Genomic DNA, 22,234 nt, shown 5'->3' on the forward strand with positions numbered 1-22,234 from the left:
CTCATTGCAGTGGCTTCTCTCCTTGCGGAGCACGGGCTCTAGGCACGCAGGCTTCAGTAGTTGTGGCACGCGGGCTCAGTAGTTGTGGCTCACGGGCTCTAGAGTGCAAGCTCAGTAGTTGTGGCGCACGGGCTTAGTTGCTCCGCGGCATGTGGGATCTTCCCGGACCAGGGCTCGAACCCATGTCCCCTGCATTGGCAGGTGGACTCTTAACCACTGCACCACAAGGGAAGCCCAAGAAATATTTTTTAAGTATAGTAACAAGTGTTGGCAAGGACGTGGAGAAATTGGAACCTTCATACATTGCTGGTGGGAATGTAAAATGGTTTAGTCACTCTGGAGAACATTTTAGAGGTTTCTCAAAAAGTTGAACACAGAATTACTATAAGACCAAGCAATTCCACTAGGTATATACCCAGAGGAACTTAGAACAGGTATTTAAAATAGTTGTACATGAATGTCCTTTGAGCACTGTTTACAACAGCCAAAAGGTGGAGTATAGTTGCTTTACAATGTTGTTAGTAGAGAGAGTTCTTTTTAATAAATTTATTTATTTATTTTTGGCTGTGTTGGGTCTTTGTTGCTGTGCACGGGCTTTCTCTAGTTGCGGCGAGCGGGGGCTACTCTTTGTTGCAGTGCATGGGCTTCTCAATGCGGTGGCTTCTCTTGTTGCGGAGCATGGGCTCTAGGCGCGCGGGCTTCAGTAGTTGTGGCTCAAGGGCTCAGTAGTTGTGGCACACGGGCTTAGTTGCTCTGCAGCACGTGGGATCTTCCCGGACCAGGGCTCGAACCCGTGTCCCCTGCACTGGCAGGAGGATTCTCGACCACTGCATCACCAGGGAAGTCCGAAAGGGTGTATTTTTAAAAAGGCAGCAACGTATCCATGCTTGGCTCCCACTTCCAGCTGGAAGACCGAATAGGTCCCTTCCATACCCTCTGCACATCCACCCCTCAAACAACAGTCCCCACCACCCTCCCCTGGAAAGCAGTGTAGAGACTTCCTCATCCTTGCCAGGAAGCCTGCTCCACTGCTCAGTCTTGAGCAGACTGAACACAGCTGTACAACACCTGGCACTCTGCTTCCCATTCACAAACATCTAAAGGGTATAATGGAACACTTGAGGAATTTAACGTGAGGTGGGGGAGGGCTATTTTAGGGCAAAGCACGCAAATCAGGGCGGAATCCATGTGGTTTTTATCTCTCAGTCCAGGAGGGAAGGTGAGGTTGGCAGTCTGGGCTGAAAAGCCCAGAGATTCTTCCAGCTACTCTGTCGCTAAGGTCCTATGAACCTTCTAATCATCTCCTGAAATTTCAGCCTGAGTTGTCAGGTTCTGTAATGCAATTCCGAGCCCCGATTCACAGTCAGGGTCTCAGAGTAAAGTGACAGGACATCTCAACGGCTTCAGGAAGTTGACAGCACAGCAGAACTTGGGCGAGGAGGGCTGGCTTTTCAAAGTCCCCAAGACTCGGTCAAAGGGCAGGCCTGGCCCAGGGGCGTGTGCGCTCCCTCCTCTAAACCCATGAAATGACAGGAGAGGCTTCTGAAGAAAGAAGAAATCACTAATAGCCTAGAAATGCTGAAATAACCTCAAAATGGAAAGCAGACAGTACAGACGGAAGGAGAAATCAAATTCAAGGGAAAACACATGCAGTAACATGGCTGCAAAGTTAGTGTTTTAAAGGAGTTCTAAGCCTCGGGTGAGTGGATGTACTAAAAAGTCGAATAGAAAAAAAAAAAAAAAAAGTCGAATAGTACAGAAAGGCTCCTAATGAAAAACACACGACCGTCTCAGACGGAAAAACAGCATTTGCTAAAATTCAACAGCCCTTCGTGATTAAAAAAAAAAAAAATGCAGTAAACTAAGAATAGAAGATTTCTCAACCTCAGCAAAGGATCTCTGGCAGAAACCTGTAACGCTCATCAGACCTGGAAGTCTTCCCAACAAAGACGGGCCAAGGCACGGGGGCCCCGCCGTCACGGACAGCTGCCTCCAATTCACGGGGCTCCCAAAGGGAAGAAGCATTCACATCAACTAAGTTTTCAGTAATTAGCAAATCTGTAGTTCTCCACCCAAATGGGCTGTTAGATTCTTTGTGTATCTTCCAAGACCACCTCATCTCATAAACTTTATTGAAAATGTTCCTGAAAATGTTATTATGATTCCTCCAGCAGAAAATTCCACCGTGAATGTGAACAAGCAAACTTACAGGACCTCAGCTGAACCAGCGTTTAAAAACTCAACTCTTTGGAGAATGAGAGCCTCTGATTTGCTGCAGGTCTGTTTCTTTAATCATGGAAATGTGGTAGGTGGGGTAAATTTCAACAACCAGACCATTGCTCAGGCTCACTCTGACTCAGAGTCTCCTATTTAAAAAAAAAAACATTTAACAATGAATGTGAATGTGAAAATGTGACGCTTACCCTTATTTTACATCCTTGTTTAAGTGTTTAACTCTGTAAGCCAAGGCTCACAGAAGAACGGTCTAAGGAGCCATGTTCTCGATTCTCCATTCCCTTTCACTATCTCAAACCGCCACTGATCACCTTCTTTCCGGTTTCAAAGAGGCATGTTGAATAGACCACACCGCTCAGCACTTTCATAAAGGGAAAACCGTGTGTCCCTGGCTTAGAGAACATTTCCTTTTTATATACATTTGCTTTAAAGCTCATACTTTTCCATGTCCACAGGACAGAAGGACATACTTAACAGGCCCTCTAGCCATGCTCTGTGCAGAATACTCAGCACCAAATACGGAGTATTTTGCGGGGAAGAGAGGGGTTGGAAAGAAGTCTTTGTGAGCAAAGAAATCAAGTTCTCAAGTTGTGTGGGAGGGTAGGACTCAGGGGTCAGGCCACACTGAAAGAGCCAGGCTGGGAGCAAAGAGACTCCCCCCAAATGACCTTAAAAATAAAAAATGAACGGTTTTAAAGCAAGTCGAGGAGGCAAAAGAACTTCTTATCTGCGTCCAAGCCCTGCTCAACGTTACATTTCATCTTCGGCAAATCTGGGCTGTTTCCCCCCGCTGAGACGCGTCCTCCCACTCCAACACCCCTCCCACTGCCCAGATCCGCAAGAGGATTCCCTCACACTTGAGAGCACCGTATTTTTAAGAATGATTTTTAAAAATCTCCCTTTTTAGTAGGAGACTTCCTCCTTCCACTTTGTCTTATCTTTTTCTTTTCCTTTATTCCTGTGATGGGAAAAGGTCTCTTAATTTTGTTAGACATCTTTATTGGCAACTGGCAGCTTCTAAGGCTGCGGTGACTAGGAGAAGAGAAGACGCTGCACAGGGCCACGAGAGACCCTTCGTTCTGAAGGCTCCCGGCGCCGACACCAACAGGATCAGAGCCACTGTGTACACACACCCACCACGCGTCCTCAGAGCAGAGAGCAACAGATGTTTAACAGCTGTCCAGTAACAGCACAGACCAGAGGAACAGGAGGTAAAACTTGACTGAGCCAAAGAAAGTGAAGAGGGAGATCCAAGGAGGAAACACGCAGTCGTTAAAGGCGGCCGGGGCACCAGACCCCCGACCGACTCACCTCTCCCAACCGCTACAATCTGTAGCCAAATAAATAAAAGCAGTCACGTCTTCACTTTAAATACGTTTCCCCCAAATGTTAACACATTTCTGCTTCTCTTCTTAAAAACCTTATAAGGCAACTAGCTCGCTACCGCCAGGTGCGCTCATTTTCCTGAGACGCACACAGAGTGGAGGGCACGTGGTCGCCAAGGCAGACCCCAGGAACACGCGACCGGGGGGTCCACAGCTCAACTCCATCCTCACAAGCCTCGTTCAAGTTATTTCATCTGGTTAGGTCTCAGTTTCCTCATCTGTACAATGGGGCTGATAGCACCAATCTCAAGGACTGCTGTGAGAACCACCCAGGAGCTACTACTCCAAACACTCTGGCACGTGGTGGACAATTAACAACTGAACATTAGGTACTGCTGCTGCTGTTAACTGTGATTCTATTAATAACTGTTAACATCCTTCAGCTAGAAACTTACAAGGAGTTTCTCCTCCTTAAAGTAGAGCCTCAGGCACCTAAAGCTAAAAACTACCTGTCTATTCCCATTCTACTAGGCAGGGAAAGAGGAACTTTTGGGGAGATTTTTGGATCCTGTGGAGGGCATCAAATGACTAATGCAAACCCCAAGGAGACAGAAACAGTCAAAAATAAACACTTGGAATCCCAATTTGCATTCTACTCTATCAGCCACCAGACTCAAGCAAAGTTCCCTCTTGGAGGACTGAAATTACAATCTGAAGAATGTTCATCTCAGTGCAATTTACATGGGAAAAAACCCCGATGTAATCTAAGTGTTCACAACAGGAGACAGGCTTGCATTCCAACGACAATACCACACAGCCAATCAATGACAACGTGGATCTCGCTGACATGGAAGGATGTCTACAACATAATTAAATAAGAAGAGCTGGGTAGGAAACCATAAGTACATACAATTGTGTTCGTGTTTTGAAAAATATATATACTCACAGAAAAGTCAAGTTACACAAACCAAAATGGTGAAAATGGCAGGATTATAGATGACTTTCATTCTCCTCTTTGTAATTTTCTGAAAATTTTTAGGAGTTTGTACCTTCACAATCAGAAAAAAGAAAATGGATAATGCTATTTGCGTCTTAAAATAAGACATCACCCCGCGGCTGAGCAGGTCGCGCGAGGCACGCCACGGTTCACAGACAGCTGCTCTCACAACCTTCAGCAGGGTTTCCCCTCACCCCTTGGGGTCCTCTCTAGGCCTTTTCCCTCCCAACTGTACCCACCACACCCAGGGCTTTCATTCATTTAGCAAATACTACTCCACGCCTGCCTGGAGCAGGGACTGTGCCTGCAGCAGGGCCACGCACGTGAACAAGACCACAGGGCCTCCGCCCGGCTTCTGCTTTCTGTCCCGTAAGGCAAGGCAGCATAACCCACCCCACACACGCACATCATCATCACCATCACCATCATCATCATCACAATAATAATAACAGTAAGTTCTAAGAGGGAAAAGAGAGAACAATAGGAACTTCAGATTGAGGGTTAGGGCAGGGTGAGGAGGTGACCCGGAGGCTGAGTAGGATGGAACCAGATGAAGAGCAGGGTCAAGGGTAAGTGTGTTCCAGGCAAGGGGCCCCGTCTGAGCAGGGATCCAAGGGCTCTGCAGTAAGTGAGAAACTTGCTCACGGCTCATGTGACAGCGCGACAGCGTCTTGCAGGGAGGCAGGGCCAGCACCTCTCCTGAGGAGCCTCACCCAGAGATGCTCACCACGGAGGGCCTCTGCAGGCCCAGAAGCCGGATTTGTTTATTACCTGCCAGGAGTGGACCCATTGCTCAGGTCCTCAATTACATTAGTCACACTTTGGAAATTTATGTTTCAAATCAGCATGTCCAATTATCCATGTGCAGTAAGAAATACAACTGCATTGCTTTCAATGCTGACTGATCACTTCGGAGATAAATAGGAACCTATCCCAGGGGACAGAGATACTAGAAATTAAAACGATCGCCACATCATTCCCAAAGTGGGGAGGAAATGGAAAACTGCTGTGTGCCCAAGCAATCCAACCAGAAGGGAGGCTGTTTAAGGGCAGCAGTATCCTGACCAGATGCCCCCATGCCTCCACAGGGACACCGCACGAACACCCGAGCCCACTGCTAGCGCCTGCTGCATGCATCTTCACGTTCAGGACGGAGTCTCCACTGAACTGGACGCCCAGAGGCCAGCAGGCCAGCTCTGCCTCTGCTCCTTCAAGGACACATCCCATCCTCGCCTCTGTTATACTTGTCAGGCAGCCACCTGTGTCCCTCTGAGGAGGAGATGGTATTGATTTTACAGTCTGTAACCCCAGGATAGGAATTAACCTCCCCCATTCACAAACTCTTTGAGGATACCTCACTGCTGTCCTGAAAAGCCTCAAAACAAGGCCCTCTTCCAGATTCTCTCGCCCCAAGTTCTTCTCTGATCCTAACCGGGACAAGCTGGGTGCTCCGCTTTTGCACCCCCACCTGCACCCCAGTCTTTAAACTTGCCTTGTCTCCTGGTCTCTCCACACCCTGAAGGTTGCACTTCCTCCCGGTCAGCCCAGAGATGCACCTTTCTAATACTTTCCTTACTTTCTAGCCCTTCCACCAGACCCACTGCCAAGCCCAATCCTGGATAAGCTCAACCACCCTTTAGTCCAACCCAGACATAAGCACATTCCTGACAATTAAAACAAACCAGGAGGCAAATCAGTTCTCCCACCTTGGGAAAACGCCAGCAGACGCAGGCGGGCCCTGGGGAGTCGTGGCTGCAGGAGAGGCCAGAGGCCTCCAGGGATCAAGCATGCCCCGGCTCTGACTGCCAGGCCTGGGGACACGGGGCTCTCTTGCCTCCCGCCTGCCAGTTATTCTCCCAACTGCTATCCCCCTGCTCCTGCTAAGACCACCAAGAGCGCAGTGCCTGCTGACTCTCCCGGCCTGACGTGAGGGGCCACCTGCCATCGTGCAATCCACGGAGCCCTGGGGCCGGGAGCCTGCTCTGCGAGCTACTTCTGGCCAGGGCTCTGACTCACAGACTGTGGTCAAGAAACGGACAATCTGGAAATGGCCTGGCCAGTGCCAGCAGCAAACAGGACCCAGTGCTGCAGCTGCAGCAGTAGTCAGACGGCACCCTAACCAGGCTCTGACGGCCGGCTTCCTTTGGCAGTGCTCAGTTTTCTGGGCGGGGCTCTCTAGACTTCCCGCAGGCTCTGTAACTTCCCCTGTGTCTTTCCAATGATTTCCTTTGGTCACTCGAAACTGCTCTCCCACTACCTCCACTCTTACTCCTCTTTCTACCTCAGCTTCCTGGCATCCCAGGATTCTTTTCTTCTCAAGCTCCTTAAGTAGGGCTTCTCCCTAAATATTCATCCCTCAGGCACCCACTTTCCTCACTCTACACATCCTACACTTCTCTTGATATCTCAGTGCTTTCACAATGTCAAACATCACCTAGGTGTTGGTCACTCCAGTATATTCAACTGCCTGCCAGACAGCCTCATAGGATGTCATATAGAAATATCACTGTGTCCAAAAACGAACCCATCATGCTGAACTCTGCACGTTCTGTTTGTCCTGTTCCATGCCTGGATTCAAGTCTTTTTACTAGGAATCGTGTTAGACAAGCTTTGAGTTATCTTTGACCTACATCCAAGAGGTCAACAAATCCTGTCAACTCTACCTCAGTAACAAGTTTTTGTTTTGTTTAAGACAGTAAATCTGTCTCTTCACCTCTAGTCCCAGTCTGTACCCTATCTCAAGACCTTATCACTGGTCCAAACTTGACGCTGCACAGTTATCTTTCTAAATCACAGAGCTGTTCACAGAGTTACCACCCTACCGGCAGAGCTGTACTCAGTAACTTTGACCACGTGCTGCAGGAGCCTGGTGGGGCCCACCTTCCCGTGTTCTGGAGCCGCTGCAGAGCTGCTCTGTCAACAGGAGAGGTCTGTGAGTCAGCCCTCCCGAGGATGCAATTATCAGATGAGTATAGGCACCCACTGCCCTGGAAAAAGAATAAAAGCACCTTCCGGGTCCTGACCAAGGTTTCCTTTGCAGTAATTCAAACTCCACTGGTCCAATCTGCATCTGGGCCAAGGAGCCTCTTGGAAGCAAAGGAGAGATGCCCTCGTTCCCTCCTGTTAGAGAAGTTCCCAGGCAGCCTGACACACTGGGCATCCCAGGTCAGCCGGCAAGCGAGGACACCAAGAAAGGGTGACTCGGGCTCAAAACCAAGGCCCGGATGCTCAAGGAGGGTGCTGGTTTCAGCACAACTTGTACTTAAGATAGAAGCCCCTGGGGACCCAGCGACCCCGCCAAGCAGCTGTGCTCGGGGAGGAGCAGCTGCGTATTCAGCGCCAGAAAAAAGAGCTGCGACTCCCCCAGCTCTCCGGGCTCACGGCCCGACCAAGGAATCCCCGGAGGTCTGCAGGACAAGTCCTAGGTCAAGAAGGGTCATCCTGAAGGAGACGGTGGACTTCCTAGCCCTCAGTAACGAGAGGGCTGGAGTGATTTGTTGGAAAGATAAGGGGCATGGACCAAGCTGGTGGAGAAGGTCGTTCAGTCATGGACGGTTCTTCCCCACCTACTCGGCACGGGAACCAGAGCCTCCCTCGCGCCATGTAAGTGCCTCTTCTCTGGTCCTCAGAGATGCTTCCAGCCTCTCCTCCCGCCCGGCCCGTAGCCTCGGCTCGCTGCCCGGAGCACACTGCGCTTCCCCGCCATCGTGTGCATGCCTGTCCTCCTTGCAGGAGGGCCCACCCCAGCCGTGGACCGCCTGCTGGTCCTCCCGGGCTCAGTCACCGCTCGTTCCACGAGGTCCACCCTGGTCCCTGCGACCAGAACTGCTCCTCCCTAAGGCCCTCCGCGGCGTGGCCCGCGATGCCACCAGCTCTGGTCCTGGACTCCGCGTCCCCCCACAACCTCCCCCCGCCAGGCTCCTCCTCATACACGATGCTCACCTAACACATATTATTCCCAACGAAAACTGGACACCACGCAACAGCTGGCAGGGTCCCGCTACCAACTTCCACAGGTTCCTCACCTATGAAGTCGAGCACACTGTGAAGCCGCCAGGCAGAGAAGCCCCATTCAAGTTCGGGGATCCCTGTTCTCTTCTCCACAACTCGACTCCACCAAAAGAGCAGGGCCTCCCATTATTAGAAAGTTAATTAATTTTTAAAAATATTTAAGGAAAATCAGTACAAGTCAGTAGACACAAATCCACCACTGTTTAAAGAAATCTGGAATGTCTGTATAGACAGGATTGGCTGCCACTTAAAATTGAGACCAACCCCGCCAGTCGAGGAAACCACACATGAACACCCCTCCCAGGCCACCTGGGTTCTCTCTGTAACTAACGACTCCAGGATTACAGCCTCAAGCAGGAAGACAACTTTGCAATCTGAGCAAACTGCACCACGTAGACACAGAAGGGGTTTAGAAACCCTGCAGAACGTATTAACAGCCAATAATCATTTCTTATGATTAACTTTCCGCCCCCAGTCTCCAGAAGTGTACTTATACCCACCTGCTACACACTGTTTCAAAGAGATTATTGAAACTTCCAGATTTCCCAATTTTTAAAAAAATTTTTTTACAATTTATTTTATTTATTTTTGGCTGTGTTGGGTCTTCGTTGCTGCGCGCGGGCTTTCTCTAGCGGCAGTGAGCAGGGGCTACTCTTCGTTGTGGTGCGCAGGCTTCTCATCGCAGTGGCTTCTCTTGCTGCGGAGCATGGGCTCTAGGCACACAGGCTTCAGTAGTTGTGGCACGAGGGCTCAGTAGTTGTGGCTCACGGGTCTAGAGCGCAGGCTCAGGAGTTGTGAAGCACAGGCTTGGCTGCTCCGCGGCATGTGGGATCTTCCCGGACCAGGGCTCGAACTCGTGTCCCCTGCCTTGGCAGGCGGATTCTTAACCACTGCACCACCAGGGAAGCCCCCAGATTTCCCAATTAATGTTCTAGAACAGAAGGCCTGCTTCTCTTTCATACAAATGAATAAAGCTACAACTCTTCATATGAAAGACAGCTAAATCAATAAAACAATTGCCTCAACGTCAATAGTCAACAGGCCTGGATCGGCTTCTGACTTTTTCTTGGCGGGGGTGGGGGTGGGGGTGGGGGTGGGGGTGGTGTGCCTATTTCCTCACTCCACTGCTCAGAGAAGAGAAGGCTCGTATCTAAGCGGAGGTACCCTTGTTGAGAAGCAGCTCAGAATACTGCAGATCAAAGGAGCTGGCTGCAGGGCAGGAGCTGATCAGTGGCCACCACTCGGCAGCCAACACCCTTGGGCAGACACGCACTGTCTCAATTCACGTGAGTTTAGCCTGGGACAGGGTGGCCTGTTAGGGACGGGAGGCGCAGGTGCCACAGAACCCCGGGATTCTGCTTTTCAGAGGACGGCACCCATCTCCACCCATAAAGGCTCAGACAACAAATCACCACACTGATGAAATCAGTTACTAAGAAGCAGCACCCACCTCTCACCTACCTGGTTCTCCAATTTCTATTTAAAAAAACATAACTTTGATTCCGACAGGAGTTTATACCAATTAGAAAGTTCCACTTATGTGTCTAAGCAGTACACAGGAATCTGGCTACTTATAAGTTTATCTTTATTTCGTCTACAAAAAGTCTCAGCCTACTTCCAGGGACGGCAAGAGTAACAAACCCGAGAGAGAACATAAGACGTCGCTGCACACATGGATGTATTCATCCTGTATTGCTAGAAAGCGGGCTCACACATCAACTTGGCTGAGATGCTGAGCAATGAGTACAGGGTCAGCTATGGGCAAAGAACCAAGGTTCTCACTCATTCAAATATTCTAATAGGAGAAAATACATTTTCAACATCTTAGACAACCTTCCTACTCTATCAAGTATCCTCTGCGGTTGGTTATCATTCAAACCTAGGAAAATGACTACAGAACTTGTTCCAAACAGAAGAATGAACTATTAATATTTTAAGAGCCAGTGTTTTTTTTTTTTTTTAAGAATTGCTTTTTAAGTTCCGGTCCATGAAAATCAGAAAAAACACTGTGAATCTTGATATCTATTTAATTGCTTCATCTGTCACCCAAAGGAACAACCCTCAGGCTCCCATTCAAGCACAATTCCTCCCTGCAGGTAAGTGTTTGAACAATTTCCACTAAAGGAACTTCTTTACTTCTCTTCTAAATAGAATAAAAGGAATGAGGAAAAGATATTGAAAGATTAAAGAAATGACTGCTAACAAACAAGATGAAGTTCAATAAAGACTAAAGAAAGTGGTATGATTAGTACAGAAATACAAACCACGGCACAATGCAAATAACCTACAGTATGGGTGCGCATGTGGAGTGAGCAAAAGCAAACTTAGCCTTTTGTGAAACTGTTCTGTATGATACTCTGATGCATACACATCCTTACACATTCGTCCAAACCACAGAATGCCCAACACCCAGAGTGAGCCCTAACATAAACTGGGGACTCTGGGTGATACTGACAGCTCTTGGTAGGGGCATCTCCGTAACAGGTGTACCACTCCCTGGGGGCTGCCCACAGGAAGGCGGGGTGGGGGTAGGGCAGCAGGTACATGGAAAACCTCTGAAATTTCTGCTCAACTTTGCTGTGAACCTAAAACTCCTCTAGAAATAAAGTCTATTTAAGGGGGGGGGGGGCGAAAAAAAGAAAGCCAGCCCTTCCTTTCTGCTCTCTGTGGTTTCTGGCCATCACCGCCCGCATGTTGCCACTGTTGTCTCCAGCTCTGTCCCCTTTCCCCACTGCACTTTCGCCTTTGGCAAACACACAGGGTCCCAGTGTTTGAACTACCATCTTCAGTTAATGACTTGCAAATGTGATTCCCAGCCCTAGTAACTCTCTCTTAAGCTTCAAACTTATGCCTCCATATGGAGGGCTCACTAGTGGCTCAAAATGAACATTTTTCAAAACAGAACTCAGGGCCAATGCAAAAGGCCAAGAGACTAAAATCAGAAGAATAAAAACTAAAAAGGAGGAGATAAAATTATCACTTGCCAAAGAAATGACTGTGTAAGTAGAGAATCCAAGAGAACCAACCAACAAGCTACATTTCTAAAACCAGTAATTTGGTAAGCTAGTGAGATACAAAATATACAGAAATCAACAGCTTTCATAAATCCAAACAATAACTAGTTAGATAATAAAATGGAAATAAAATGGAAAGAACACCTCAATTACAACAGCAATAAAACATCAAGTATCGGGAAATAAATTTAATTAATGTATAAAACTTACGTAAGTAGAAGGAAAACTTGAACACATTCCTGAATGACCTAACAGACTTGAGCGAGAAGACACACCATGTTCTTGGATATAAAGATGCAACATCAGAAAGATGTCATACCCCCCAAGGTCATCTATAAATCTAATGCCATCTCAAAGTGGCGGCTGTTTATTCTCTGTTGTAGACAGGCGGATTATAAAGATCATGAGGGGGCTTCCCTGGTGGCACAGCAGTTAAGAATCCACCTGCCAATACAGGGGACACGGGTTTGAGCCCTGGCCCGGGAAGATCCCACATGCCGCGCAGCAACTAATAAGTCCATGCGCCACAACTACTGAGCCTGTGCTCTAGAGCCCACGAGCCACAACTACTGAAGCCTGCATGCCACAACTACTGAGCCCGCGCACTGCAACAAGAGAAGCCACAGCAATGAGAAGCCCGTGCACCGCAACGAAAAGTAGCCCCCGCCACTCACCACAACTAGAGAAAGCCCGCATGCAGTAACGAAGACCCAATGCAGCCAAAAACAAAATTAAATTAATTTTAAATAAATAAATAAAGATCACAAGGAAAAACAAGCAAACAAAAAGGGCCAGGAAAACTCTGAAAAGGAAGAAAAGTGAGAAGGGGCGAGGAACCTAACCCTAAATAATATTAAAACACCATGGCCTATATGAAGAAGGAAAATCGTGTAGTACTGACATAATAGACCAATGGAACAGAATAGTAAGTCCAGAAAGACTCAAATCAGATGGAAATTTAGTGTATGACAAGGTGGAAAGATAAAGATGAACTTTTTAATAAATGGTGTTGGGACAAAATAGTCTTTTGGGAAAAAAAGATAAAGCTGTATGTATACCTCACACCATACACCAAAATCAATGCCAAGTAGTTCAAAGATTTACATGCAGCAAGGGAAACTATAAACTAAAACAGACAACATTCTTTTATAATCCTGGAATGGGGAAGTCGTTTCTAAGTATAACTCAAAATTTAGATGCTGCACAAGAAAAAAAAATACATTTGGCTACATTAAAAAAGTAAGATTTGAGACTCCCCTGGTGGTGCAGTGGTCAAGAATCCGCCTGCCAATGCAGGGGACATGGGTTCGAGCCCTGGTCCGGGAAGATCCCGCATGCCGCGGAGCAACTAAGCCCGTGTGCCACAACTACTGGGTCTGAGCTCTAGAGCCCACAAGCCCACAACTACTGAGCCCATGTGCCACAACTACTGAAGCCTGCGTGCCTAGAGCCCATGCTCCACAACAAGAGAAGCCACCACAATGAGAAGCCTGCACACTGCAATGAAGACCCAACGCAGACAAAAAAAACCAGTAAATAAATTTATTTAAAAAAAAGAAGCTGGGGCTTCCCTGGTGGCACAGTGGTTAAGAATCCGCCTGCCAATGCAGGGGACACGGGTTCGAGCCCTGGTCCAGGAAGATCCCACATGCCGCGGAGCAGCTAAGCCCGTGCGCCACAACTACTGAGCCTGCACCCTAGAGCCCGTGCTCCACAACAAGAGAAGCCACCACAAAGAGAAGCCTGTGCACACCGCAACGAAGAGTAGCCCCCACTTGCCGCAACTAGAGAAAGCCTGAGCACAGCAACAAAGACCCAACGCAGCCAAAAATCAATAAATAAAATAAATTTTTTAAAAAACTATTTTTTAAAAAAAGAAGCTATTGTATTAAAAAAATAAATAAGATTTTCTTTATGGCAACAAAACAAGCAAATAAAAAGCAAACAGAAAGTCATAAAAGCGAAGTCAAAAGAGAAATGGCAAATTGGGAGATAACATTTGCAATTCATGGGAATGAATCCCCCTAAGAAAGAATGATCTTCTAGAAGTTGAAAAGGAAAAGGCCAATAACCCGAAAGATAAATGGGCACATAATGAGAGGAAAGCAAATGAAAACTAAGATTCCATTTCTGACCCATCAGGCTGTCAAAATGCCCAAGTTGGCCAGCATTCTCTGCTGTGGAGGCTGTGGGGATTATGCACCATCCCACGTTGCCGGTGGGAGTTAGGAACAGTAAATGGGTGTGGAGGGAAGTCTGGTAACGTCCACCAACATCTCAAATCCATTTTCCTTTTGGATCTGGAATCCCAGTCTGAAAATTTATCTCTCAGATAAATTTGCACAAATTGGGGATCCGTAAGGGGAGGCTATGGGATTAGCAAATGCAAACTACTATATACAGGATGGATAAATGACAAGGTCCTGCTGTAGAGCACAGGGAACTATGGTCAATATCCTGTGATAAACCAGAATGGAAAAGAAGATGAAAAAGAATGTGTGTGTGTATGTATGTGTGTGTGTATATAAAATGTATATATATGTGTAACTGAATCACTTTGCTGTACAGCAGAAATTAACACAACATTGTAAATCAACTGTACTTCAATAAAGTTTTTTTTTTTAAAGGGGAGGCTGAGTTGAGGATACATTTAGTTCGGGTTCAGCGGGATATATTCATGCGGCTTTTGGTCACTTCTGCGGATCACCTTACAGGAAAGAGGCATAATAGACCAATGACTCGAGGAATGCTCTTCCTGCCCTGCACCGACTTACCTGATGAAACCATCAACAGTGGACGGGCAGACGGGGTATTTTACCGTGAACAGGTCTCTCAGTGCCCAACAACAGAAGGGTGGTGAGGGTAGTGGAGGAGAAATGAGGTTTGAACGGTATGGGGTCAGAAGGTAGTCTGTGGAAAATGGTTCCCATCACTGGGTATGTACATTTTTAAATAGAAGATTTGACTCTAACACTGAAGTTTCATCAAAATGGAAATGCTCTCCTGTTAGGAATATACTTGATGATTACCACATGCAATAATATAAATACATCCTATTTTTTTCTTCTTTGGTGTTTATTGTGAAAAATAGAATTTATGAGAATTCCTATGTGTATAGGTTCTAAACCTGTGGTCCAGAACTAGCAAGTAAGTCTGTGTTGAACTTGCATGTTTGATGCAGCCCAGTGAAATCACACTGTATCTGGTGCACCTTGTCCTGATTAAGTCTGGTAGTGCCGGATTCTACAGATACAATAGCATACAAAACTGCCACCTAAGCGACAAAACAGCCTGAAGAAACATGGTTTCGGGGAGACAAAATTCCAAACCTACTCATCTACAAGTCACAATTAAATTATCTAACTCAACACAACTTAATGGCAATTTTAAAATGCATTTCAATTGCATTTGCCACGCCACACCCTCCTCACTTCACCTCCAGCCACACCCTCCTCACTTCACCTCCAGCCACACCACCCCTTCCTCACTTCACCTCCAGCCACACCACCCCTTCCTCAAGCCCTCTGCCTCCAAGACCTTCCTAAAGATCTGTCCAAAAATATCTCGAAACATCATGGGGATGAGTCACGGATGATCTAAATTTCTAAAAGAATACATTTCACACAATGGACAAATCTCCCACCAACCCCCTCCTTTTAAAAAATTTTCCCAAATGTGGGCCAAAAAGAAGCAGGTAATGCTCCTCTAAATAAATTCAAAAAGTCAATGACAAAAATGAAACCGGACCATGGTCCTTTGACCCGATGTGACCTTATCCCATGATCAAACTGACCTATGTTTTTCTCCCTCTAGTGATGTGGAATGTATATATCTTACTTTAGATTTCTAGTGGTTACCTTTATTTTTTCAAAAACCACACCGCTAGGGCTTCACTGGTGGTGCAGTGGTTGAGAGTCCACCTGCCGATGCAGGGAACACGGATTTGTGCCCCGGTCCAGGAAGATCCCACATGCCGCGGAGCGGCTGGGCCCATGAGCCATGCTGGCCACTGAGCCTGCATGTCCGGAGCCTGTGCTCCGCAACGGGAGAGGCCACAACAGTGAGAGGCCCGCGAACTGCAAAAAAATAAAAAAACCACACCGCTAACAGTATTTTTCTATTTTTCAAGATCAGAAATAAAACTGTTGATATCCCCCTTTGCAAGACAAGGCAGAACTTTAACTTTCTCCCAACCTTCCTGTCTCCCCCATCGCCTACTTCTTGGCTTATGTTAGAGTTACTTGGATTCGTCTTTATTATTGCTGCCATTTTTACTGAATTAATGGGGTTTTTTCTTTTCATTACATATCTTTTCTTTCAAGATTTATGACATTTGAATTCTGATTTGTAACCAAATTTATAATTATACACTTAAATTTATGTTTACATGATTTCAATTCAATGTCAGTTTTATTTTATATCCCAACTTTCTCCTTCCTGAGTTATTTTAATTAATCTTTTAGTGGATTGGAATTTATCTTTGAAAAAGTTTTTTTTGTTTGTTTTTTTTTTTTTTGCGGTACGCGGGCCTCTCACTGTTGTGGCCTCTCCCGGTGCGGAGCACAGGCTCCGGACATGCAGGCTCAGCGGCCATGGCTCACGGGTCTAGCCACTCCGTGGCATGTGGGATCTTCCCGGACCGGGGCACGAACCCGTGTCCCCTGCATCGGCAGGCGGACTCTCAACCACTGCGCCACCAGGGAAGCCCTGAAATAGTTTTTTTTTTTGTTTTTTGTTTTCCAAGAAAAATTCACAGCTGGTCTGTCAGGAGGATATTAGGTACAGGTAGCTGAAAAAGAATAAGGACTAAAGAAACAAACTGGCTCTCAATTCTTAAGTGCAAAGGCAGGGTGAGCTCCAACCACAGGCGGGGTGCGAGGCCTGGCTTCTGTACCTTTAGAGAACATCTGTTTGTTGCCTTCACAGATGAACAGCAATTAGTGTAATCATTAAACTCTTGGTTACAACCTTTTATTTTTTTATTTTATTTTTGGTTACAACCTTTTAGCCACAAAACTCTCAGCCTCCGCTCTACTATCTTGTGGCAATGTTGTAGTAAAGCCTAAAATCATCCTGATTTTTCCTTCTTTCTAGGTAGCCTTTTTTTTCTCTCTTTCTCTCTCTTCTGACTGGCTGCTTGTAAGGTATTTTAACTTTGAAATTTAAAAATTTCACCAGCACACAGTTGCTCTTTCCACTAATTTCATCTTAGCAGAATGAGCCCTTTCAACACACAGAAGCAGCTGTTGTTTTTTTCAGCTCAAAGATATGTTTTTCCATTGTATCTCTGATTACTGTTTCTGTTCTATTTCTTTCCGTAGTTTCTTCAGGAACAACTTATTTAGATCACAGCACTAATTTAACTTGTTACATTGGAGATGATGCTCTTCCAGCAAATGCATTTAGGATAATTACGGTTTCTTCCTCTAGGCTCATTCATTTCACTTTATCTGCCTGTTGCCTTATCTCCCCTTTCAATCATTTATTTCAGAGTATGCCTTGAATTTTATTAGAAAACAACACAAAGCAGATTCAACCTGAAATTTACTTACAGTTTCTATGATTAGTCTTCTTCAAAATTACACTTTTCCTCTGCCTCAAAAAGCATATATCCCCCTCCCTTATTTTATTTTGGCAACATGCTGTTTTTATTTATCGTTGAACAGTGATATTCAGGTGCAATTTGCCCCCAAAACAATGTCTGGTACTCCTTAGGATGCTGAGTTAGGTGGGTTTTCCCGATCTAAGTCCATAAGCTGAAGGGCTGATGCCCATGAAGGTGCATCACCCATGCATGGGTGGTCCAGCTTCTCTGTGAATCTATCATGTTGGTTCTGTGACCTAGTTTCTGTACATCATCCTCCACCTGGCAGGGCTTCCGATCCAGAGAGTTGGGGTGCTCCCACTGCACCAGGGAGGACAGCTGCAGAGCAGGGGGAGGGGGACGCCCCACTAGTCTTGAGCATTTTGCAGCCACGTGTGTCCTCCGGCCTCTGAGTACAGCTGCCCAAATACCACTGCTGCGAGGCAGCCAACCCACCCCAGCTGCCTGCGGCCACGTGGCCTCACTCACCCTCTTCTCCCCCAAGTTAGCAGAGGCGATAGCATGTCCTCTTACACTTCTCCTATCCCTGCACTGAGCTCTAGGGAAAGAGTCATGAGTCAGCACTTGGTATTTCTTCACCCTGATCCCAATTCTCCCCATTCATTTTTTACACTTTTTTTTTTTCCCCTCAATCACTTCCATCAGGACCTAGTGATTCAAGGGAGGTAGAAGTTAGACAAACGCTAGTGCTCAAGTCACATCTTCCCTCGACTCTCCAAGAATCCTTTTTTTAGGTGTTATTCTATCTTCTGAACGCTCTTTCTTTGGGGGTCAGCTATTCCCGCTATAAAAATGTATTAAATTTTCTCCTCCATGTTGTCAGTTTTTCCCCATCTGTCTGGAGTCTGCTGCTGTCTGGACATTTTTATAACTGAGATGCAGCTGCGTGGCTTCCTCCAGCACTGGATTAAGTACCTTCTCTCGCCTGACTTCTGTCCTGAACGGGAAGGTTCGCTGTGTTCTGTCCCTGGCAGGTTTCACTTGGGATGAAAAGTCAGGGCAGCAACCTTTAGGTTGAAAAGCTCCCATAAGACAGAAGAAAAAAAGCTTCACTTGGGGTGCTGGTACCTACCCAGGGAGATCCAATTCTCCCCCAGAGAATGCTATCTCCATAAAGAAATATTTGCCTGATGGTAAAATGCTATCACCTGCCTCCCTCAAAACAAGAAGAAGGGAGAGGTGGGAATTTCCTGGCAGTCCAGTGGTTAGGATTCAGCGCTTTCACTGCCATGGGCCTGGGTTCAATCCCTGGACAGGGAACGAAGATCCTACAAGCCACGTGGGGCGGCCAAAACAACAACAACAACAACAATAAGAAGGGAGAGAAGAAGGGGAGAGGCTCCTCGGGGACGGCAGCAGCCCGAGTCTACGTGCACGTCCACGCTCGCTCAGCTCAGGGGACTGCCCGGGAGCCCTGCCCGCTCACTCGCAATCTGCATTCTGTTTTTTATCTGTTTATAGGTTCCAATTTCTTGTTTCTTCCGAAGGTTTGTTAAAAAAAACAACTCTCCTCTGGTAAAGGTCCCTTTCCCAGTCCCTCTGCTGCTCGGCGTTTCCTATCGCTTCCTTTTTTATTGTTTGCTGGGATTTCAGGGTGAATAGAGGATGCAAGTCTGGTCTCATGTGTCCACCGCTGGGATGACACTGGCAAAGCCTCACTGGATCCCCGACCAGAAGATTCTCCCTGCTTTTATTAACACAGTTCAGTACAGCTCCCTGGGAAATTCGGTTTCTTGAACCCATATATTGGTCTTCGGAGTAAAAATTTTCTACAGACGACATGGTTCTGCTCTGGAGGCAACCATGCACAACAGTACAGACATTATAAACTGAGGTATTATGACAGTAAGGCTTCAATTTTGTCCTTCAAGTAAAAAGGCTGAAAATAAACTTCAACTTTCTCAATGAGAAGAAACACAGGCAAACCTAAAAACCTTCAAGACGGCATACAAACCACAGATTCAACCATGTGACAGAGGTGAGTAAAATCTCTCCCAACACCAAAACCAACCCAAGTCTCCCCTGCACTCACAGGAAAAGTACAGGCGCTCTACACTGAGTCATGTCAGGACGTGGATGTGCCTGGAAAATGGAATCATGCTACAACGTGGATGAACCTGCTCAGAGAAGGAAGCCAGACACCAAAGGCCACAGGGCACCTGAGTCCATTTACATGAAATGTCCAGAACAGGCAAATCCATGGAGACAGAAAGTAGATGAGTGGTTACCAGGGGCAGAGTAAGGAGAATTATGCTAATGGAGATGGGGTTCTTTTTGAGGTGATGAAATGTTCTAAAATTAGGTGATGGTAGCACAACTTTGTTAATATACGATACTAAAAACCACTGAATTGTATTCTTTAAAAGGGTGACTATTCAGACATAGAAAACAAACTTGTTACCAAAGGGGAAGGGGGTCGGAGTGGAGACAGATAAATCCAGAGTTTGAGATTAGCAGATACAAACTACTATATATAAAATAAACAACAAGGTCCTACTGTATAGCACAGGAAACTATATTCAATATCCTGTAATAAACCGTAATGGAAAAGAATATGAAAAAGAATATATATATGTATAACTGAGTCACTTTGCTGTACACCAGAAACACATACAACACTGTAAATCAACTATACTTCAATTAAAGAAAAAGGAAACGTTAAAAAAAAAAAAAGGGAAAGTAAAATCAGCAGGATATTTGAAAAAATGAAGTTTGAAAAAATTTTCAAAACCTAAAAAAATTAAAATAAATAAATAAAAGGGTGAATATACTGTTATGTAAATGATAGTTCAATTTCCCCCCCCCAAAAAAAAAAAAAGCCTGATTTATTACCAAATCAGGCTCACTGCTGTAACACCTTCATTAGATCAAACAGTACTTCAGGAGAACAGGGTCTCTGATACTATATAGAGGAGCAAACCAATCATTTATAAATCTTTTTAAAATACCAGATTATTCTTAAGTTTAAAAAACCCCCAAAACTATGAGTAAAACTGAGACAGGAGAGAAGTAGAGGAGACTGGCAGGAAGTCTCTTGAAGGGTCGCGAAAACGCTCCTTTCAGTGGGAGACAGAAAACAGTAACTTGCGGGGACCCAGGAGACTGAAGTGTCCTAGTGTAAAACAGGTAAGGATTATTCAAAATATCGTTCCTGCTGGTACAGATACAGCAGTGACCTGAGAAACAGCTCAAAGCTCCCTTAAATTTGTTAAGTGGTACCCATCTCTTATATCCACTGAAGTGTCACTGGTTTATTTTTCCTATAAAGTTCATACAGCCTTAAGACACTCAACGATATTTCTGTGCTAAATACTATATTTACTACTGATGTCCTGAACCACAGAAATGTAAAGAGATCATCTAAAACTAGAGTACAGAATTTCAAGGAAACCTGTCCATAAAATCAAATCCAAAAACAACCACCCGGAAGATCACCACAGAACCGCGTGATTCCTTCACAGGCAGCGCTGGTCTCGATTTGCCCCCAAACAGGATGTCTGGCTACAATTAGAAGAAATCTGAGAAATGTGACCTCCTTAACATAAAAAAAGGAAAACAAAATGTTCAAGATACACAAGCATGTGAAAATCACTAGTCGTATGATAATTACGTTTATCACAAAAACTGTTTCAAAACACACGATCCATCTTCAGCTACAGGGTGATGATATGTACTTGTTCCTTGTAAGACAGAGTTGATCAGAGATACAAAGCTTTTATAGGAATTACTTCGTAGCAGACATGCAAATCTGACGTTTAATTTTATTGAACTGCTGATTCTGTACTTACTTGCTCTCTGGTAAACGCATAACTATGAGTTCTACTGAACAGACCTAAGCAAAGAGAACGCCTCTTTTCACTCCACAGGAGTGCGGACGGGTCTTTGAGGAGTCCCTGACCCGTTGTACAAGGGGAGGGCTCAGTCCTCTGGGTTCTCACAGGTACTATTTTCTGCCCCCCCCCCGCCCCGTCCCGAAAACAACACGTCAGCCTCATGCATGTTCTCTGGTTACATGGCTGTATACCTAACGTGATTAAAAGGGAGAGACTAAAACACCTACTGGACTCGTCACAAACAGAACTAACACTTCAGGGTGGGTCTGAAAGGGAGACTCCTGGATCAGGTCCTAGTTCTTGAATACTTCTGTAGAGGATCATTTTTTTTCCCACCCTGCCCTTTCCTTTATTGAATTTTCATACAATGAGCTTGCTATGACCATCACCGGATATACTAACAACAACAAAGAAGTTACAGCTGGATCCTGTATTAGTCTCAGCTGCAGCTGAAGTTCAAAAACGTTTCAAGCCAATAGGAAGGCGCTGAGGGAAGGGAGAAGAAAAGGACTCCTTCCTGGGAGTTGAAAGGTCTGCTCTTCCTCCAAGGTTCTGGCAGCAAAGGCATCTCTTCTGTATTATGTAAATATAGTTTGTCTTACTAAGTTTTCCAGTTCTGAAGTTCGTTTCTCTGTAAACCCATGGCCAAATATTAAAATAAAATCCTTACTGTGTTAAGCCAGATAACTAATCACCTCCACATGCGGGTAGGCCTAACCAGCCGCTCTGTATATTCTTTCCAAGTTCGCCCACGCACGTACTCCACTGACATCTGAGCTGCTTGGTAACTCCTTTTGGTCACCAATCTAATCCACATTTACCAAAGAACAAGGAAAATGAATGGGACTTTGACCTTGAATCAAGCGGATGATTTTAACATATTTATAATTTTAAAATGACATTAAAGAAACCAAAGCACTCCTCTCTTCTGTTCATATATGGAATCTAGACTATAGGATTCAAGTAATGATATTAGGCAATCAGACTGGACTCTTTAAAAAAGTCAGTCACTGGAAAAAAAAAAATTTTTTTAAGACTGAGGAGACATAACTAAATACAAGGTGTAAACCCTGATGAGAACCTAGATAGGTAAGCAAAATAGTTATAAAAGACATCTTGAGAACAAATTGGGGAAAGCAGAATTTGGACTACATGTGAAATGATAGTATGGAATTACTATTAGTTCTCTTAAGTATGGTAATGGTTGTGTTGAA

General features: G+C 45.6%; 1 protein-coding gene and 1 long non-coding RNA gene across 3 annotated transcripts in view; both read right to left on the bottom strand.

The window, feature by feature from the left end:
- The window catches only part of CYTH3 (cytohesin 3), a 90,748-nt gene that overhangs the window by 54,133 nt on the left and 14,381 nt on the right, over positions 1 to 22,234 (bottom strand). The gene's annotated exons all lie outside the window — the stretch shown is intronic.
- Positions 1,721 to 16,303, bottom strand: LOC117201005 (uncharacterized). Its single transcript, XR_004482902.2, has 3 exons — positions 15,076 to 16,303; positions 7,380 to 15,018; positions 1,721 to 5,826 (listed from the first exon to the last, which is right to left on the bottom strand). It is a non-coding gene; the product is annotated as an uncharacterized LOC117201005 (long non-coding RNA).

The sequence above is a fragment of the Orcinus orca genome, chromosome 16 (genome assembly GCF_937001465.1).
Source record: "Orcinus orca chromosome 16, mOrcOrc1.1, whole genome shotgun sequence".
NCBI classification, from domain to species: Eukaryota; Metazoa; Chordata; class Mammalia; order Artiodactyla; family Delphinidae; genus Orcinus; species Orcinus orca.